Source organism: Prionailurus viverrinus, chromosome X (assembly GCF_022837055.1).
Source record: "Prionailurus viverrinus isolate Anna chromosome X, UM_Priviv_1.0, whole genome shotgun sequence".
Taxonomy (NCBI): domain Eukaryota; kingdom Metazoa; phylum Chordata; class Mammalia; order Carnivora; family Felidae; genus Prionailurus; species Prionailurus viverrinus.
The window spans coordinates 10,930,297-10,948,751 of record NC_062579.1 but is presented as its reverse complement, the minus strand read 5'-3'; the positions used below and the strand labels follow the sequence as shown (position 1 = coordinate 10,948,751).

Here is an 18,455-nt window from a genome sequence, read left to right as displayed (position 1 = left end):
CCACCTAACAATAGCATCTATGTAATGGTCACCAAAATAGCCAATATCTTGAGCCATAAAGCAAAATTCAAAGAATTTGAAAGCATTGAGATCATACATAGCATGTTTTCTGACTGTATGGAATCAAACTAGTAACCAATAACAATAAAAAAAAAAAGAACAAGAAAATCTCTAAACACCTGAAAATTAAGCACTCCCAAATAACTCAAATGTCAGAGGATGTCTCCAGGAAATAAAAAATACACAGAAAAATTTAAAATAAAAACACAACAGAAGAAAACATATGGGATGTAGCTAAAGCAGTGCTGAGAGGGAAATTTATAGCAGAAAAGAGGAAAAATCAAAAATCAGTAACCAAAGTTTCTATTTCAAGAAGCTAGGAAAAGAAGAGTAAAATAAACCATAGCAAGCAGAAATAAAGAAATAATAAAAATCAGAAGTAAATGAAATTGAAAATAGGAAAATAATAGTAAAAATGAAATACAATTTTGGTTCAATTAACCAAATAAATATATTGGTTTTATATTTAAAATAAAATAAAAATAAAATAAAATAATATAAATAAAATAATAATAAAATAATTTTTATTTTAAATAAAATAAAATAATATTGATAAAGTTCTAGTACAGCTGATAAAAATTAAAATAGAAAAGAAATAAGTCACCAATATCAGAAATTAAACAGGGGATTTCACTACAGATCTTATTAATCATTAAAAAGTTACTGATGGTATACTACAAAAAATTTACACCAATAAATTTAACAACTTAGAAGGAATGGACTAATTCTTCTAAAACCATAAGCTACCAAAACTCAACCAAAACGAAATAGATAATCTGGATAGTCCTATGACCACTAAAGAAATTGAATTTGTAATTTTAGAACTCCCCTAAATAGAATTACTGAGGCCCAGTTTCATAAGAGAATTCTACCAAACATTTAAAGAAGAGTTAACACCTATTATACCAAATCTTTTCCAGAGAATAGAAGAGGAGGAAAATTTTCCAACTTATTTTATGAGGCAAATGTTACCCTGACACCAAAACTAGAACAACTAGGCCTCCCGAAAAACCAAAACCCAAAAACCACAACACACTAGTATCACTCATGAATTTAGACACAAAAATCCCCAACAAAATATTAAATATAAAATTCAACAATGTATAAAAAGAATACACCATGACCAAGTGGAATTTATTCCAGATATGCAAGTCTGGCTCAACATTCAAAAACGCACCAATGCTGATCTTTGGCAAAGGAGCAAAAGCAATACAATGGGGTAAAGATAGTCTCTTCAACACGTGGTGCTAGAACAACTGGACATTCGCATACAAAGAAAAGTAACCTAAGCACAGACCCTACACCTTTCACAAAAATTAACTCAAAGTAGATCATAGACCTAAATGTAAAATGCAACTATAAAACTCCCAGAAGATAACATAAGAGAAAACCTAGATGAACTTGGGAATGGCAGTGACTTTTTAGAGCAACACCAAAGGCATGATCAATGGAAGAAATAATTGGTAGGCTGGACTTCATTAAAGTTAAAACGTTCTGCTCTGCAAAAGACAATGTCAAGAGAATTAGAAGACAAAGCACAGACTGGGAGAAAAGATTTTCAAAAGACACATCTGATATAGGACTGTTATCCTAAAATAAAAAGAACTCTTAAAATTCAACCGTAAAAAACAACCCAATTAAAAAATAGGCCAAAGACTTTAACAGACACCTCACCAAAGAAGATGCACAGATGGCAAATAACATATAAAAATGCTTCCTATCATATGTCATAATGGAAATTGAAGTTAAAACAACAGTGAGATACTACTACACACCTATTAGAATGGCCAAAATCTGGAACACTGACAACACCAAATGTTAGCTAGGATGTGGAGCAACAGGAACTCCTATACATTGCTGGTGGGAATTCAAAATGGTACTGTTACTTTGGAAGACAGTTTGGTAGTTTCTTAGAAAACTAAACGTGTTCTTACCATAAGGTTCAGCAATCATATTCCTTGGTATTTACCCAAAGGAGCTGAAAACTTATGTCCACGCAAAAACCAGCACATGAATACTTATAGCAGCTTTATTCATAATTGCCAAAAGTTCAAAATGACCAGGATGCCCTTCAGCAGGTGAATGGATAAATAAACCATGGTACATGCAGACAATAGAATATTGTTCAGCACTAAAAGGAAGTGACCTATCAGGCCACAAAAAGACGTAGAAGAACCTTAAGTGCATATTACTAAGTGAAAGAAGCCAATTGACTGACATTCTGGGAAAGGCAAAACTATGGAGACACTAAAAGGATCAGTGGTTGCTAAGGGTTGGATGAGAGAGGAGGAAAGAAGAGCTAAAGCACAGAGGGTTTTGGGGGCAATGAGAGTACTCTCTATCATATTATAATGATGGAAATATGTCATCTCAATGATACATATACATTTGTCAAACTCTATAAAATGTACAACACTAAGAATGAAACTAAAGGCTCTGGGTGGTTATGATGTGTCAATGTAAGTTCTTCAACTGTAACAAATGTACCAGTCTTGTGAATGATATTGATAATGCGGAGAGGGGCTATGCATGTTCAGGGGTTGGGAGCATATGGGAAATCCATACCTTCCCCTCAATTTTTCTATGCACGTAAAACTGCTCTAAAGAAATAAAGTCTTTTTAAAAATACATCAATGTAATCTATCATATCAACAGACTAAAGAAGAAAAATCAGATAATCGCTATTAATTGTTGCAGAAAACACATTTAACTAGATTCAACACTCATTCATGATCAAAAAAGCTCTCAGTAGTTTCTTCTTTCCCAAGATTGCTTTGGCTATTTGGGGTCTTCTGTGGTTGTATATGAATATGAAGATTGTTTTTGCTATTTCTATGATAAATGCCATTGGAATTTTGATAGGGATTGTATTGAATTTTTAGATTACTTTAGGTAGTATGGGCACTTTAACAATATTAACTCTTCTGATCCAAGAATACAAGATACCTCTCCATTTATTTGTGTCTTCTTTGATTTCTTTTCATCGTGGTCTTAATAGTTTTCAATAACAGAACTTTCACCTCCTTGGTGAAATTTATTCCAAAGTATTTTATACTTTTCAATGCTATTGTAACTGGGGTTTTCCCCCCAGCTTCTTTTTCAGATAGTGTGTTGTCAGTATACAGAAACACAACTGGTTTTTGTATATTGATTTTGTATCTCGCAACTTTACTGAATTTGTTAATTAGTTCTAACAGTTTTTTGGTGGAATCTTTAGGGTTTTTTTCTTTTTTTTTTTCTTTTAGAGAAAGCATGTGAGCCAGGAAGAGGGGTAGAGGGGGGGAGAGAGAGAGAATCCTAAGCAGGCTCCATGCTCAGCACAGAGTCTGGTGCGGGGTCAATCTCACCACCCTGGGATCATGACCTGAGCCAAAATCAAGAGTTGAATGCTCAACTGACTGAGCCACCCAGGCATCCCTGGGGTTTTTTTCTATATAAGATCATGTCATCTGCAAAGAGACCATTTACTTTCTTCTTTTTGAATTTGAACACCTTTTATTTCTTTTTCTTGCCTAATTGCTCTAGTTAGGACTTTCAGTGCTATGTTGAATAGAAGTGAAGAGAGTGGGCACCCTTGTGTTATTTCTAATCTTAGAGGAAAAACTTTTAGATTTTCACTGTTGTGTATGATATTAACTATGGACTTGTCATGTATGGCCTTTATTATGTTGAGGCATACTCCTTGTATACCTAATTTATTGAGAGATTTTAACATGAAAGGATGTTGAATTTTTTCAAATACTTTACTATATCTGCTGAGATGATCACATGGTTTTTATCCTTTATTCTGTTAATGTGGTGTATCATACTTATTGATTTGTATATATTGAACCATCTTTGCATCCAAGGGATAAATGAAACCACAAAAGACCCCAAATAGCCAAAACAGTCTTGATCAAGAAGAACAAAGCTGGAGGCATCACACTTCCTGGTTTCAAATTATATTTCAAAGCTACAGTAATCAAAACAATATGGTACTGGCATAAAAACAGACACATAGATCAATGGAACATAATGGAGAGCCCAGAAATAAAACCACACATATATGGTCAACTAATCTTTGACAAGGGCGCCAAGAATACACAATGGGTACGGAATAGTCTCTTCGATAAATGGTGCTGGAAAAACTGGATATACACACATAAAAGAATGAAGTTGGACCCCTATCTGGCACCATACAAAAAAGTTAACCCAAAATAGATGAAAGATTTAAATGCAAGACCTGCAACTGTAAAATTCCTAGAAGAAAACACAAGGTAAAAGCCCCTTGACATTGGTCTTGGCAATGATTTTTTTATATATGACATCAAAAGCATAAGCAACAAAAGCAAAAATAAACACGTGAGACCACATCAAACTCAAAAGCTTTTAGACAGCAAAGTAAACCATTAACAAAATGAAAAGTAACATATAGAGTGGGAGAAACTATTTGCAAACCATGTTTCTGAGGTATAGCAGAGGTTAATATCCAAAATATATAAGGAACTCATACAACTCAAGAGCCAAACACCACAAATAATCCAATTAAAAAATGAACCTGGATAGCTCAGTCAGTTGAGTGTCCGACTCTTGATTTCAGCTCAGGTCATGATCCCAGGGTCATGGGATGAAACCCCACATCAGGCTCCACACTGAGCATGGATGCTTAGGATTCCCACTCTCTCAATCTCTCTCTCTCTCTCTCCCTCCCTCCCTCTGCCCCTCTCCCCTTCTCTCTCTCTCTCAAAAAAAAAGGGGGGGGGGCAAAAGACCTGAATAGATATTTTTCCAAAGAAGACATACAAGTAGCCACAGGTACATGAAAAAGTGGTCAGCATAACTAATCATCATGGAAATGCAAATCAAAAACATAATGAGATATCACTTCACCTATTAAGACAGCTATTATGAAAAAGACAAGAGATAACAAATGTTGAGAGTGTGAAGAGAGACCCCTTATGTAACGTTAGTGGGAATGTAAATTGGTACAGCCATCATGTAAAACAGTATGGAAGCTCCTCCGCAAAATTAAAAATAGAATTCACATGGGCGCCTGGGTGGCTCAGTAGGTTGGATGTCTGACTCTTGGTTTCAACTCAGGACATGATCTCACAGTTGGTGGGGTAAAGCCCCGCATCTGGCTCTGTGCTGACAGCATTAAGCCTACCTGGGATTCTCTCTCTCCCTCTCTCTGCCCATCCCCCACACGCATGCACACCCTCCCTCCCTCCCTCCCTCTCTCTCAAAATAAACAAATAATAAAACATTTAAAAAATAGAACTCCCATATGATCCAGCAATCCCACTTTTGGGATTTGTTGTTATTGTGACTTACATTTATATTAACTAAAGGATGGATACACACAAATAAGATGCAAATACTATAATCAATAAGTGTGTAAAACCAATAAACTGAAAACTGCCTTAGGTATACAAGTAGAAAGCACAAAGATAAAAATGGCCTACCTCCCTGGTAATAAGTGAAATATAGTTTAAAACAAAATAATATTTTGGCCTAGGCCAGTGAGTACTCATAAGGCAAGTACTCTCAGGGCTCATATTTGGAATTAGTGGAATATCCTTTTTAAAATCAGTTTGGCAACATGTAAGTGTTTCTGTCTCTGCCCCAGAAATATTACAGCTGTGTATTTATTCTGAGAAATAATTATTAATAGGGAACATTGATATACACAAAGAAACTAATTGTAGTGTTCATTATAACAGCAGAATTTGGAAAGAGCCTACACTTCTGACAGTAGTAGAAAAGCTAAGTATATGGTGATGAATCTACAGGATAAAATTGTTCATTGAACTGTCGAAAATGTCTGTCTTGATTATGTAATATTATCAGAATGCTGTGGGAAATGCTTACTCGTTGAAGATATTAAGAGACAAAAGCAGGACTGTAATCATATGTAATATTATTTCAGATGAGTAAATGCTATAAAGAGAAAAACATGAAGGGAATATACAGATCATTGGGAGTGGTTATGATTGAATGTTTATACTGAAGATAGAATTGCCTGTTACACTAATATGTAATTTTTAATGAATGTCACAATAAAAAATCATTTGAAAAGAATAAATTATATGTATTCTAAAGTATATCTATATTAATTGCGAATTTTTCCTAAAGCAATGCTATAGTTTTCAAAAGATCACCTTATTTGTGAGTAAAATGTTTGTTCTTCAAAAAAACAAAAACGATCATTATAAATCTCTAACAAAGACCCATCTAATAGAAGGAATGAAAGAGATAATCCAGGATGGTGGTAGTCTGCAATTTATACAAATACTCTTGTCAAGTTTTGGAGCACTCTCTTTAAGGAAAGAGGTCAGTGAATGAGAAACTAACTCTGTCCCACACAGACAGCAACGTGGCCATCGCAGATTGATGGGAAATACTTTAGTGAGTGGGATTAGGTGGTGGAGCTACATCCCCAATGGAAGACATGAGAGCTTTACAGAGAAATGGACCCAGGAGCCTAATCCTAGGGCTGAGGCCAATGCGGGAGAGGGTCCTGGAGAGGCTGACTGGAGAATTCCGTGACTCGGTGGCCAGGCGATACTTCGGGACCACAAGGAGCTCAGACGGGAGAAGCCAGCTTCATGTCAGACCCAACACACTGGTGGTCTGGTTCAGAAACTGGGCAGGCATAATCGCAGAGATGAAAAGCATCAGAAAATTCACCTGCAAGGGGCTGAGGTAGGCCGGGGCTGACGTTGAGCGATCTCGAGAGAGTGCTTGGATGTTGACCTGGCACAGAGAGGCCACAAATGCAAAGAACAGCAATCAAAACTGCTAGCCATCCCTAGCAAGAGAGATTTTACTCTTGTTCTCTTTTCCCCCTTCCATGAAATTGTTCTGTTCATAAAATTCTATAATTTGAGAAACTCTCCCAGCTGAAGACAGACAACATGACTGCAGTCCATTCTGTATTATACATTGATGCCCTGTTCCAAAATGAATGACCTTGTCAGCTGCTTTCACCTCTTGAACTTACAGCAACAGAAACCTTGTCAGTTATGTTGGAGAGACTCGCCATGCATGAATCGGGACAGACCTGACAGGCCATCCACACACTGGAGGTTGCAGGAGCATACGATCATTTGGAGGCATGGACCGTTTGTGAAATTGACGGGCACATTCTCGTTTGTTTATAAGCCGCGTGCTAGCTAGGTCAGACAGGTTGCATCTGGGAGGGAGGTAATCACTTCCGACAGCCCGTGGGTCTGATGGCCGAGAAAGCCCTCAGTAGCTCTGCTTCCAAGAGACAGTGGCAGGGATAGAACCTCACTGTCACCACAGCACCAGGCACAGGGGACTGTGGTTTTCGGCGATCGGGGATATTTAGGGGTCGCTGCTCGTTGTGTCCTGTAACATTAACACTCCCGCCTTGGAGTGTCTCAGCAGCTATTTTTAACGATTGTTTTGGATAATATTCTAATTGTCACCCCAGGGCAACTTTGATGATTTTCCCTTTCTCATTGAGAGATCAGTCTGGCTCATTGGTGAATAAATTTCTAAGAAAGGAAAAGGTAAGTCTGACACCTGGAAAGAGAAGAGAACTTGGCTTGTGTAAAGGTGTGTGTGTGTGTTTCTCTACTGAGCATGATTTTCCCCGTCAGGAGACTGGGTTGTGCGGGGTCATCTCTGAGCTAGTCTATTCTTGGTCCTTTGTGTGCCAGTATTTCAACCACACTCGTGTTATAGTCGGCATCGTTTTCCCATCCAGCAAAATAGTTTACCTCTCCAAAACCGAATCTGCGTCTATTTTCCACTTAATCAAAATCCACTGCCTATTATTTCGTGCCCCATGGCTCCAAATCTCCCTCCCGGCTTTAATTTTGGTTTCTGGTCCTTTCTTGCTGATAAGCATGCTCTCGACTCTGTCTCATGCAATCTGGCTTCTCCCTTGCCTTGTACAGGGCTCTCCATTAATGAGGGCAAACCCTGCTTGCCTCAGGTGACAGTTGCATGGCTCCAACCCCAAACCCACTCTGTCCACCTCCTCTCTCTAGGTAAGGGGTGTTGAAGCTCCTTGGGAATAAGAGACCAAAGCACAAACGTGAGGGGAGATCATCGTGGCTAGCCATCACTTACTGAAGGCCTCTTCCCTAAAGAGAACTAAGGTAGATTCTATGGGAGATGTAAGCCAAGGGTCCCCCTTGAGGATGACAGTCAAGTCAGGAAGATGGGATGTCCTGGGGAAGACAGCTAGAGAGAGAGCAGAGCTGGTTCACAACCACTCAGAGCGGTGAGAGAGCAAGAGATAGAATAAACTCCCCTGACCCCAGGACCCTGAGCGCAGGACCCTGAGCCCTTTGTTGAGGCAGGAGTGTGCCTGTGAGGCTAGAATGGAAACCACCATGGCCATGTACGTGGCTGGCCTTCCAAATTCGGCAGAACCGTGTGCCTCAGCTGTGTTCTTATTTACACTTGTCTTTGAAGTCAGACTGCAATATCAATTCCTGACCTACTTCCCCCCTCCACTTGTTTTTGTTAGATCTCTTGATTCCAGAATGGCCCTTATCCCATCTGGGACTAAACAAAACAAAACAAAAACAATTCTGTAATTGCATGTGTGTCTTAGGATGCTTTCAATTGTAAGCAACAGAGACCTGACTCCGAGAAGTTTAAGCTAGGAAACAGTGGAACAACTTGGGTAACTAGAACTACAAGTTCCGGTGGTGCCGGAAGTGGTTGGTTGTTCCAGGAGTTCAGTACCACCACTGGAGTTTCGGGTTCTTTCTCTATGTTTATTGTGTTGCCTTTCACAGTAGGAAAGTACATACTAAAACACACAGAGAAATAAAGTACTGTCTTTGCTCTGCACTGAAGTCTCCCATAGTCCAGTGGTGGCTCTATCTAGTCTCACAATCAGGAGAGCATTTAGTGTCAGGGGATTTTGAGATGCTGTCACGAGTAAGAAGGAGGCCCATTATTAAAGGGTCTGGCTTGTGGCTGCTTCATTCTGCATTCTGCAATCCTGTTTCCTAAGAGAACCCTAACGTTGTGCAGGTATCCATCCCTGTCCATGAAACCACGTGCCTTAGAATTTGATGCTAGCTTTAGGGTGGGGACCTACTGTACTTTCCTAGCTCCCTCCTAGGCCTGGCTCCTGGCATCATCATGACCATTCATCCTGCTGTGATGGGAAGACCCAGTTTATGCCTTTTGCCCTGATCACAGTGAGTCCTGGAACACCCATTCACTGTCAGCAGTGTCCCCGTGTAGATGGTCAGTTATACGGTCACCGGCATCATGTTTTTGCTGCCAGTTGCAAATGTGGTTACATTATTTTCACATCTATTGAGAGAGGGCAGGTGGCTCTCCTGGAAGAGTCAGAGCTTACCCATAGAGCCCCAAGCAAATCTCTCCTCTCATATCTTTGGTCCAAGTTATGCAGGAAGGATGCCATTTGCCTCGGATCAAATGGTCCCCACCCAAAAGCTAGCATCAAATTCTAAGGCACGTGTTTTCATGGACAGGGATGGATACCTGCACAACATTAGGGTTCTCTTAGGAAACAGGATTGCAGAATGCAGAATGAAGCAGCCACAAGCCAGACCCTTTAATAATGGGCCTCCTTCTTACTCGTGACAGCATCTCAAAATCCCCTGACACTAAATGCTCTCCTGATTGTGAGACTAGATAGAGCCACCACTGGACTATGGGAGACTTCAGTGCAGAGCAAAGACAGTACTTTATTTCTCTGTGTGTTTTAGTATGTGCTTTCCTACTGAGAAGTAGCAACTGTCTGAGATATGTTTGCTAATTGCCTATCTAAAGAACCAACTCACATATCCTTTGATCCAGTCTTTGCTAAAATTGGCAGAGATTTCATATGAACTGTATTGTCCCCTTTGGATACAATCAAGACATAACAGAATTCATATAAAATCTTCAAGTGAAGAATACTGAAGCCTCCATGCAGACTGCACTGTTCTATAAGAGTAGTGAAAACCTTTCCCTTACCCCATGGGTTCTGAATGTTCCTCAGGTAAAAATGTCTTTCTCACTGGACCATTTCTCTGAATGCTCTCCAACCTCTTTCCCCAAGCCTGGGGATTTGATTCCATTCCTCTGTGCTTTAAGTACCCCTTGCATATTTTTTCCTTCAGCATTTATCCCTTTGCATTGTGACTATGTTTTCAAATATCCACCGTGTTTAATCAATCGTCCAGTGAATATTATTGACCATTTTTTTTAAAGACTCTCAATTTTAAGTACATTATCAAATTTCTTGAAAGCAATAGATCCTTTCCCCCAAACATATTCACACCCATGAGCGCTAACCTGGCTTGTACAACTTAAGGAGTTCCTGGCACCCCTAGAGAAACCCACCAGGATGTTCATGCAGATCAGGTCAAATCATGTGAGCATACCACAGGGTGATGGACTCAGCCACCAACTCAAGTCACATATGTCTTCGGCAGAGCTCAGTACCCACTGGCTCAACCAACACCAAGGACACAACCACTCCCAAATTTAGGTCTTCAGCTTAGATTTTTAACTTCTCCTGCAAATGCCTATTGGACTTCTCTATGTGGCTACCCAACAGGCACTTCCCACTCAAGATGCCCGAACCAGAACTCCCTGGAGCAGATGCTAATGGTGCCCCACCCACATCCGCTAGAGGTTACCATCTTAGTGTGCTCCAGATGGCCAGCTGCCAGTGTCTTCTCTCTGCACCTGAGAAGGACTCTCTGCCTATGCTGGGTGCCAGACCAGGATTACCAGAAAATCAGCACTCCCTGGGCAGCCCTCAACCAGCTTCCTCACCTCTTTGTTCTGAAGTGGAGGTTTTATACCATATCCAGGAGTTTACCCATGGACTTAAGCTCCACAGTGGTAACTGGCCTTATTAACATACCCCCATTGGCTGCCATCCCTCTGACTGCCTCTCCCACACCCCTACCCGTGTTTCCTTCACCCTCCAAATCAACTTTCTGCACTTGAATCCTTGTCTCAGGATCTGCTTCTGGGGGAACATACAGCATTCGCCATCTCCAGTCCCAAACCTGCGTCTCTTTCTAGGACTTCTGTCTCAGTGATGACACCCCCAGCCCACCCTGTCACCCAGTTCAGAAAGCCAGGCACCAGTTGCCCTAACTCCTGTCTCCTCCATCATCAAGTCCTGCCAGTTCTGCATCCTGCTCTTCATCTCTGTTCGTACTACCTTGATTCAAACCCTGATCGTTGCCAAAGCATCTCTCACCTGGTCTCCTTGCTGCCAACCTCACTCCCTCTGGCTGGCCCTTCACACCCGCCAACACAGTGAGCATTCCTCAACCCACATCTTTCTTGGTCATCCCCTTGCTTAAAGTCTTCATTGGTTCCCCATGGACTCCAAGAAAAAGGTCCTTTATAGGACAGACCACGGGCTTCAGCTGCCCCCAGCCTCCTCCACCCCCACCCCTGCTATTCTTCACAGCCTCTACTCCAGTCTCACCGAATATCTGCAGTGTCCAGAATGTGCTTTGCATTCAAGTTTTGGTGCTTGCTGTTCCTTTCATTTGTAATGTATTTCCCTCACTTCGAAAAACTCCTATTTATTTCTCAGTGCTCAGCTCTTGACGCCATCTCTGTGCAGGCTTTTCTGACTGCCCTGCCCCATGCCATTCCCTACCCTTTCCCAGCACGGGTCTGGCCCCGCTCCTTCAGGGTCAACCTAGTCAATGGGATAACTCCTCATGCACCACATAGTGTTATACTGTATCATTAACAGTTCATTTACTGGCCTCTGAGCTCCTTGAGGTCAGCAACCATATGTTAACCTTCTCTCTAACCACAGTCCTTAGCTCAGTGACTGGCATACAGCAGGTGCTTAATAGGTGTTTATTGGATAAGTAAATGAATCCTACATCTGGCAAGTTTGTGAACACTAGATTATGAGGAGATGCTATATTAGAGAAGCAAGGTATAGATAAAACAATCAGGTCTGAGATGCGAAATTTGTTGAGTCCTTACTTAAAAGCAACAATATTAAAATTACAGATCTCAAAAATCACCGTGAGCAGCTCTGGAAGGTTTTTGTGGTTCTTTCCTGCTGTTTGGGCACATCCTTTCTTCTCTCCATTTTCTGGGGCATCCTTTAACTGTATGAATACAGTTCTTCCACATTAATGTCCCATTTCTGTCCCCAGACATCTCTTCCCCCACGCAGACCTGCTCTGTAATTATGGACTTCTCTTTTTTCCTTCTCGCTGCAAGGGCACTCACGATGGAAATACAGAGGGTGCCACTGTGCACTTCTTTGGGACCATAATGCCTGTTTAGTATGCATTAATCTGGATCCATATAGTCTCTCCTGAAAACATAAGCACCTCAAAGGGCAGCAAATATGAATCGCAACTGCCAGTGAGGATCAAACATTAACCCAGGGTTGTGATGAGGCCAACAAAAGAAATAGGCTAGTAATTGCCTGCCAGGATATCAGTCCGTACCTTATACACACGTACCCCCTCAGCACACACAAAACCTTTATGGATCTTTCATCCATGAACTTGCCCAATTATAATTGCCCAGCTGTGTCTTTAGTTGTATTCAGGCTAGGTCCTGGCAACAGAGACCTCACATACCTGATCCAAGGATTCAGAACAGTTCTGAGATCTCTAGAGGAAGTCTTTGGTTACTAAAATGGTTGAAGACACATTCTCGGACAGATATTTCCACAGGTATCATTAATGACTTCAAGTTGATTTAAGGCCCCAAGAGCCTGACTGAGACAAGTAGGAACTGGTACTTTCTGTTGATGTTCATTATTATCAGTTCTTTTTTAAAATATATATATTTTTTATTTTGGGGAGAGTACAAGCAGGGGAGGGGCAGAGAGAGAGGGACAGAGGATCCAAAGCAGGCTCTGTTCTGACAGGCTGACAGCAGCAAGCCCACTGTGGGGCTTGAACTCCCGAACCAGGAGATCATCACCTGAGCTGAAGTCAGACACTCAACCGATTGAGCCACCCAGGTGCCCCGATTCATTATTATCAGTTCTTAAAGTTGTATTGTGTGTCTTTCTGTGTCTGTGTCAACTCAGTATTTTTTAATTTAACTTTTTTTTTTTCAAAAGAGGGAATTCATTATCAAGGAATGGTACCAACAGGGCCTAATTCTTTGTTACCAGCAGTGGGCACAGAGCCTGGGGCCCACAGTACTTTTAGGAGCCCACAGAAATGTTTTCATTTCTTTTGAAATCAGAAGAAAAATTGATCTTCTAGGTTGAAGAAAATGTATTAATATATAATGCCAATATATTTGTCTTTTTACCAAAGCAATTGTAAAATAGAACTGTTAGGTTTTTGTGTTTTTGTTTTTTTTTTTTTTAATGGAGGAGGGAATCCAGTAAAGGCAAAAGTACCCTCAGAATAATATGGCATTATGTGGCCCTGGTTTCTATTACATTATGCTTGCAACACTACAAGGTTAGAATAGAACCTCTCCAACACAAGTTCAGGTTCCCTTGCTAATTGTAAACTTGCCAGGCTGCTCTCTCTGTCTTTCACACTCTGTGTGGCCACCTCAAATTCTGCAAGAGGGAAGTTGTGGTTAGGAGTCACAGTGTTGGGGTGGAGGATTGAATGTGCAAAGGATAGCTAGATTCAGACGCTCTCTTCTCTGATTAAAGTAACTGAAGTTCTGCCATTCTCTCTCAAATATCTTCATCCTGTTTTGATTTCCAGAAAAAAATCTTTACATCTTTAGGGATTAATTAAAGCAGTGTAGTTGCTTCCTTTGCTCTCTTAAAACATTTACAGGATTTAGGTTTTTTATTTTGTTTTTAAATCATCAATAGTACTACTAGCATCTATTACTTATTTACTGTTTAGCAGTCGGATAGTCAATAGTCTCTAACTCCAGGTCTCAGCCCCGGTGTCTGGCAAACACCAGGTGTTCAAGAAATGTTAGATTAATAAATAAATCATCTCTCAGGCAAGTTTGTGGAAATTAGATTGTGTCCGTGGGCTCATTTCGTCTTTCACAATCTCACACCTTGTGAGAAGGATCTTCTACGTGTGTCACCCTGGCATTCTAGGGGGTGGTCACTGGGCCCTCCCCACCTCTCCCGCCTCCATCAGCCAGCCACTTCCTCTCTTCTGGGCTCCGTTCTGGCTCCTCTTCATCGTGGGGTCTGGAATGGTCCCCAGCCCGCCAGTTGGCAGCAGGATCCCCGCTCTGCCGGCCCTCCTCGGTGTCCATCTCCCCCTCCCCTGGCCCGCGCCTCGGGCGACCCTTCCTCCTGCCACCCTGCGCCGCCCACAGCCACGCCCTCCCCGTGGGCGAGATCACCTGTCCCTCCTTCGCCGCCGCCTCCTCGTCGGGTACCCTCTCGCCCCCCTCCTGCTCCCCCTCCTCCGCCACCTCCCCCAAGCCCTCCCCTTCCCCGCCTCCTCCCACCCCTTGGTGTATATAGTAAAGGCCGGGCGCCGCACGCAGACACACACTCGTCCGGACACAGGCGCACACACACACTCACGCACGACCGGCAGCGGCGGCGACAGCGGCTCGGTGACAGCGGCGACGGCGGCTCCCACCGCTGCGCACCCCCTTCAGGCGGCGGGCGGCGAGGCCAGACCGGAGAGTTCCCACACCCGCGACCACCCCGTGGCTTCCTGGAGGCGGCGGCCGCGATCGCGAGGTAGCCACCGCGGTGCCCCCCAGCGCGGGCCGGGGTCCCCCTCCCCCGCCTTCCCCGTGCGGACCTGCCACCGGGACGCAGGGGGCGCGTCGGGCTGGGCGAGCCTGGCGGGGCCCGGCGCCCGGGGAGGGGCCTGCTCCCGTGGGCAGGACGGCGCCCGGAGGCCGGGGCCAGCTGGGAGGGCCGGGCGGGGGCGGGGACGCGGGCCGAGGCCGCCACCCGTGCGGCGTCCCCGGGCCCCGCTCCTGCTCCCGGCGCCGCGCACTGGCTGGCGGGGCCGGAGAGGCGGCGCCGGCCGGCGGGGCGGGGGCCCCGAAGTGGGTTTCGGGCCGCCACCAGCGCTGGCACCCGGCACAGAGGGCGGCGCGCGGCGGACTCCGCTCCCGGGCACCGCACCGGGCCGCCTCCGGGCTCTGCCGCTCTGCCCCGGCCCGGAAAACCCGGCGCCTTCCAGGCCCTTCGAAAGATGGATTCTGTTGACGTATCTGGCGGCCCTGGCGAGCCGGGTGGAAAGTTGGGTTTTGCCAGATCGCGCTGGGCTTGTCTTTGTGACGTTCGGCCAGCCCCGCATCCTCCCGAAGCCGGGTGAGTGTGCGTCGGCGCCCCGGGAGCCTTCGAACCCCCCAATGCCCAGACCCGGGGTGGCCGCACCGGCTCGGGCTTTCTGCCATGTTAGGCACCGAGCAGCGTTCTCGCAGCATTTTTGCGTGCGTTTCGGTGGCGCCTTTTGCTGCGGAGGGAGTTACCGCTTCTCTCCGTGTTGGCTTTTTCGGGGTTGAGGTTGTGCTCTGTGTGTTTGCTTGTTTGCCGTTTAAAGCCCGACTATTGTTCAGGATAAGCTCCGCCTGGGTGGGGAAATGGCATCCCACCACAGTTGCCGGCGAGGGGTAGAAATGTTGCCAAACAGCTGCTGCTTTGTGTTTCCCTATCACAAGTCCCTGGAGTAGGTTTGGGGCACGACGGATGGATGGAGAGAGGGATGGGGCATGGAAGAAGAAGATGTCTTTGGAAGAGCGAATTGTCACCCACCCCATGGCATGCAGTCAGCCTCCCTTTCTGCCTGCCAAACTTTTATGAATATTCCTTTTGTGGCAGGGGGAAGCTTAATGAATTCAGCCCAGTTTTCCAGGGAAAAGCAACCCGGCTTTTAACAATGGTTTGAGAACTTAATCAATGAGAAAGGCGAGGGCGGGGGGGGGGGGGGGGGAGGAGGCGCTGACACCATATCAGGGATGTGGCTGCTTCTTGCAGAGTCAGGTAGGGGAGAGGTGGGCAGGGCAGAGCGCAGCTCCTGGGTGGCCGAGTTCCGGGAACTGTCGGTAGCTCTTACCTGTGCCCGTTGGAGCCACCCCCCATCGTGCCCCCATCTCATGGTCTGCCCAGCCGTGGGCGATCCGGCTTCAGGGGCGCCTTGCGGCAGCGCGCCGGCCGGCCCCCCTCATCTGGCATTTTTAAGGATGTGTAAATATTTTGCTGAGGATAAGTGACATCAACAGAATGATATTCCGCAGAGCCCGGGTGTGCAGCGATGATAAATAGATACGGCCAAACAAAGTTTTGATAGCCGCAGATTCTCATGGCTCGCTCTGTTTCATTTGGGTCTTTGTTTTTGTTGATTTAGCATTATCTCTCATCCTCTGGTGTGATCCCTTTATTTAGCCGATTTCGGAAGCTTCTCTTTAGAACAGAGAGAAAAGCAGCCAGCAGGGAGAAAACAATTCTTAGCCTTGCATACATCATGCAAGGTTTTCTCTGCTTTTCCCCAGGAATCTTTCCCACCGTTGTCTAGATGTCTCTCTTCCTCCTTTTGAGTCTTCAGAATCATTTGTTGATTGACCAAGAGACTTAAGATAACTTACAAAATGTGTTGTGATGTGCTTTTATCACGGTGGAGGGGTGGCAGTGTGGGAGGAGGCTAGTGGGGAGGCTCGGGCATGGGAGCTGCTCACCAGGCAGCATTATGCCCCCTCTCGCTGTTTTGTCCTTTGCATTTTCTTCTCAAGAGGAACATGGGGAGCTGTGCCACTTTCAGAAGTCGGGGGTGGGCTGGAAGGCACAGAATCATAAACCGGGTGACATCCCGGTTCATCTGCCCCTTAGAAGCCCTCAGAGGCCACCCACCCACCCCCGAATCCACAGACCCCATAAATATCCTACGAATGACCACTTGTGTGTCATCCCAACTGATTCCCACTAGAGGCATTCCAACGCGGCCCAGGCACGGTGAGCCAAGTCAGACTGGAACTTAGGGTATTGGCCGCTTTGGCACCAGCCCATGGGACGTTTGCGGGGGTGGGGGTGGGGCGCCCCCTCCCCCCCCCCCCCCCCCCGCGGCGTCCTTTATCATGCAAAGAAGCACCAGACTTCCAGCTGTGAGGTTTGGCCCCAGGGAAAACCTGCCCATCTCAGGAAAAAATGAGAACACAGCTTTCCAGGTGATGCCAGTTGCCAGTGTAAGAACTTGGTTGGTGGGCAGTTGGGTAAGAACCATAAAATAAATAAAAGGTGTGGTAGCCAGAAAACAGAGCCTCTGAGACAGGGCCTCTGAAAGGCTAGAAAGAAAAAGAAAAATCGAGAGGTGTGTGATGAGGTGTTGCTGGGAGTGCTATAGCACCAGGGGAACAGATACAGCTCTAGCTACAGTGACCCAACGACTAAATAGCACCGGCCTCCCCAACTCCACTTGATCCTGAACGGAGGTATTCTGTATGTGGCAGTGTCCACACACAGTGTGCTCCCAATCTCCGGTAAGAAAATAGCAAGTGTCTCTTCTCTGGCTCCTTCCCTAACCTTAGATTTGGGGGGAGGAGGGTAGTGGAGGGAAATAAATTAGGAAAGGAATTAACATTTGTTGCTACTCTCTGTCTGCCAAACACTTGACATGTGGGAAACCATGATGTGATGGAGGCATTATTTTACAGATAAGGAATCTGAGGCTCAGAGAAATTTCCAGTCGCGTGTCTGATTCCAGACTTTGGTGGTTATGAGTTAAAGGGGCTACGTGTCCCTCTAACCCCTCTGTCTCTTATTTTTTTCTCGCCAAGGCCAGGGCCCTCAGCCCCTATGCATTCACAAAGTATGGTACCTAACTTGGGGGCAGGGAGCCTACCAGTGAGGCAGCCCAGTCACCCAGGGCACATGCTTATAGCCAAGCAGACCCCAAATAGTCCCAAACTATTTCAGATGGAAAGACTGCCTCTTCCTTTTGGAATCCCCAATGCCCAACCGTTGGTGAGTAAATAAGAGTTGAGTGATGAAATGATGGAGCTGATGGAGTGGATGGTGGTGGGGAGGCAGCTGTAAGTCATTGTCAAGGGAGACTCAGCAGGGACAAATGCGGAGATTTTTATGTCTCTCTGGAGACTTGGAGTTCCTGGTATCATGCTCCATTTCTAGCCTGGGGTAGGTCCAAGATGACAAGTTCTTGTGACGTGGGCAAAGATAATTCCCATTTTATAGATGAGGAAAGTGAGGCTAAGACAGCTTAAATAATTAGCCCGAGGTCCATGGTAGGACCAAAGGATGCATGAGGGATTTCTGACTCTGACCGTCTCAAATAAATAAATTCTCAGTAAAAGTGAGATGAGGTCTTGCTATGCAATTGAATTAGGTAAGCAAGTCCCTTAGCTCCTTTCCAACCAGATGGTAGCCTTTATCCCCTCTGCAGAAACTCTGGAGCCACTGGGAGAGCCAGAATTTGAATCCAGATATGATTCTGCCCCTCCCTGATCAGAATATGAGGGGGACCTCCGAGAATGAGACTCTCGAGCAGAGG

At 44.7% G+C, this 18,455-nt stretch overlaps 1 protein-coding gene across 4 annotated transcripts in view; it reads left to right on the top strand.

Annotated features, from left to right (window-relative positions):
• Positions 1–14,499: 14,499 nt before the first annotated feature.
• Positions 14,500–18,455, top strand: part of RAI2 (retinoic acid induced 2) — a 59,348-nt gene continuing 55,392 nt past the window's right edge. For 2 of the 4 annotated variants that reach the window (XM_047843052.1, XM_047843051.1), the window contains exon 1: positions 14,901–15,265. The gene's annotated coding sequence lies outside the window, so the exon portion shown is untranslated. Of the gene's footprint in view, positions 14,681–14,900; positions 15,266–18,455 lie in introns of those variants that run through there. The other 2 variants (XM_047843050.1, XM_047843048.1) reach the window with 2 other exon arrangements.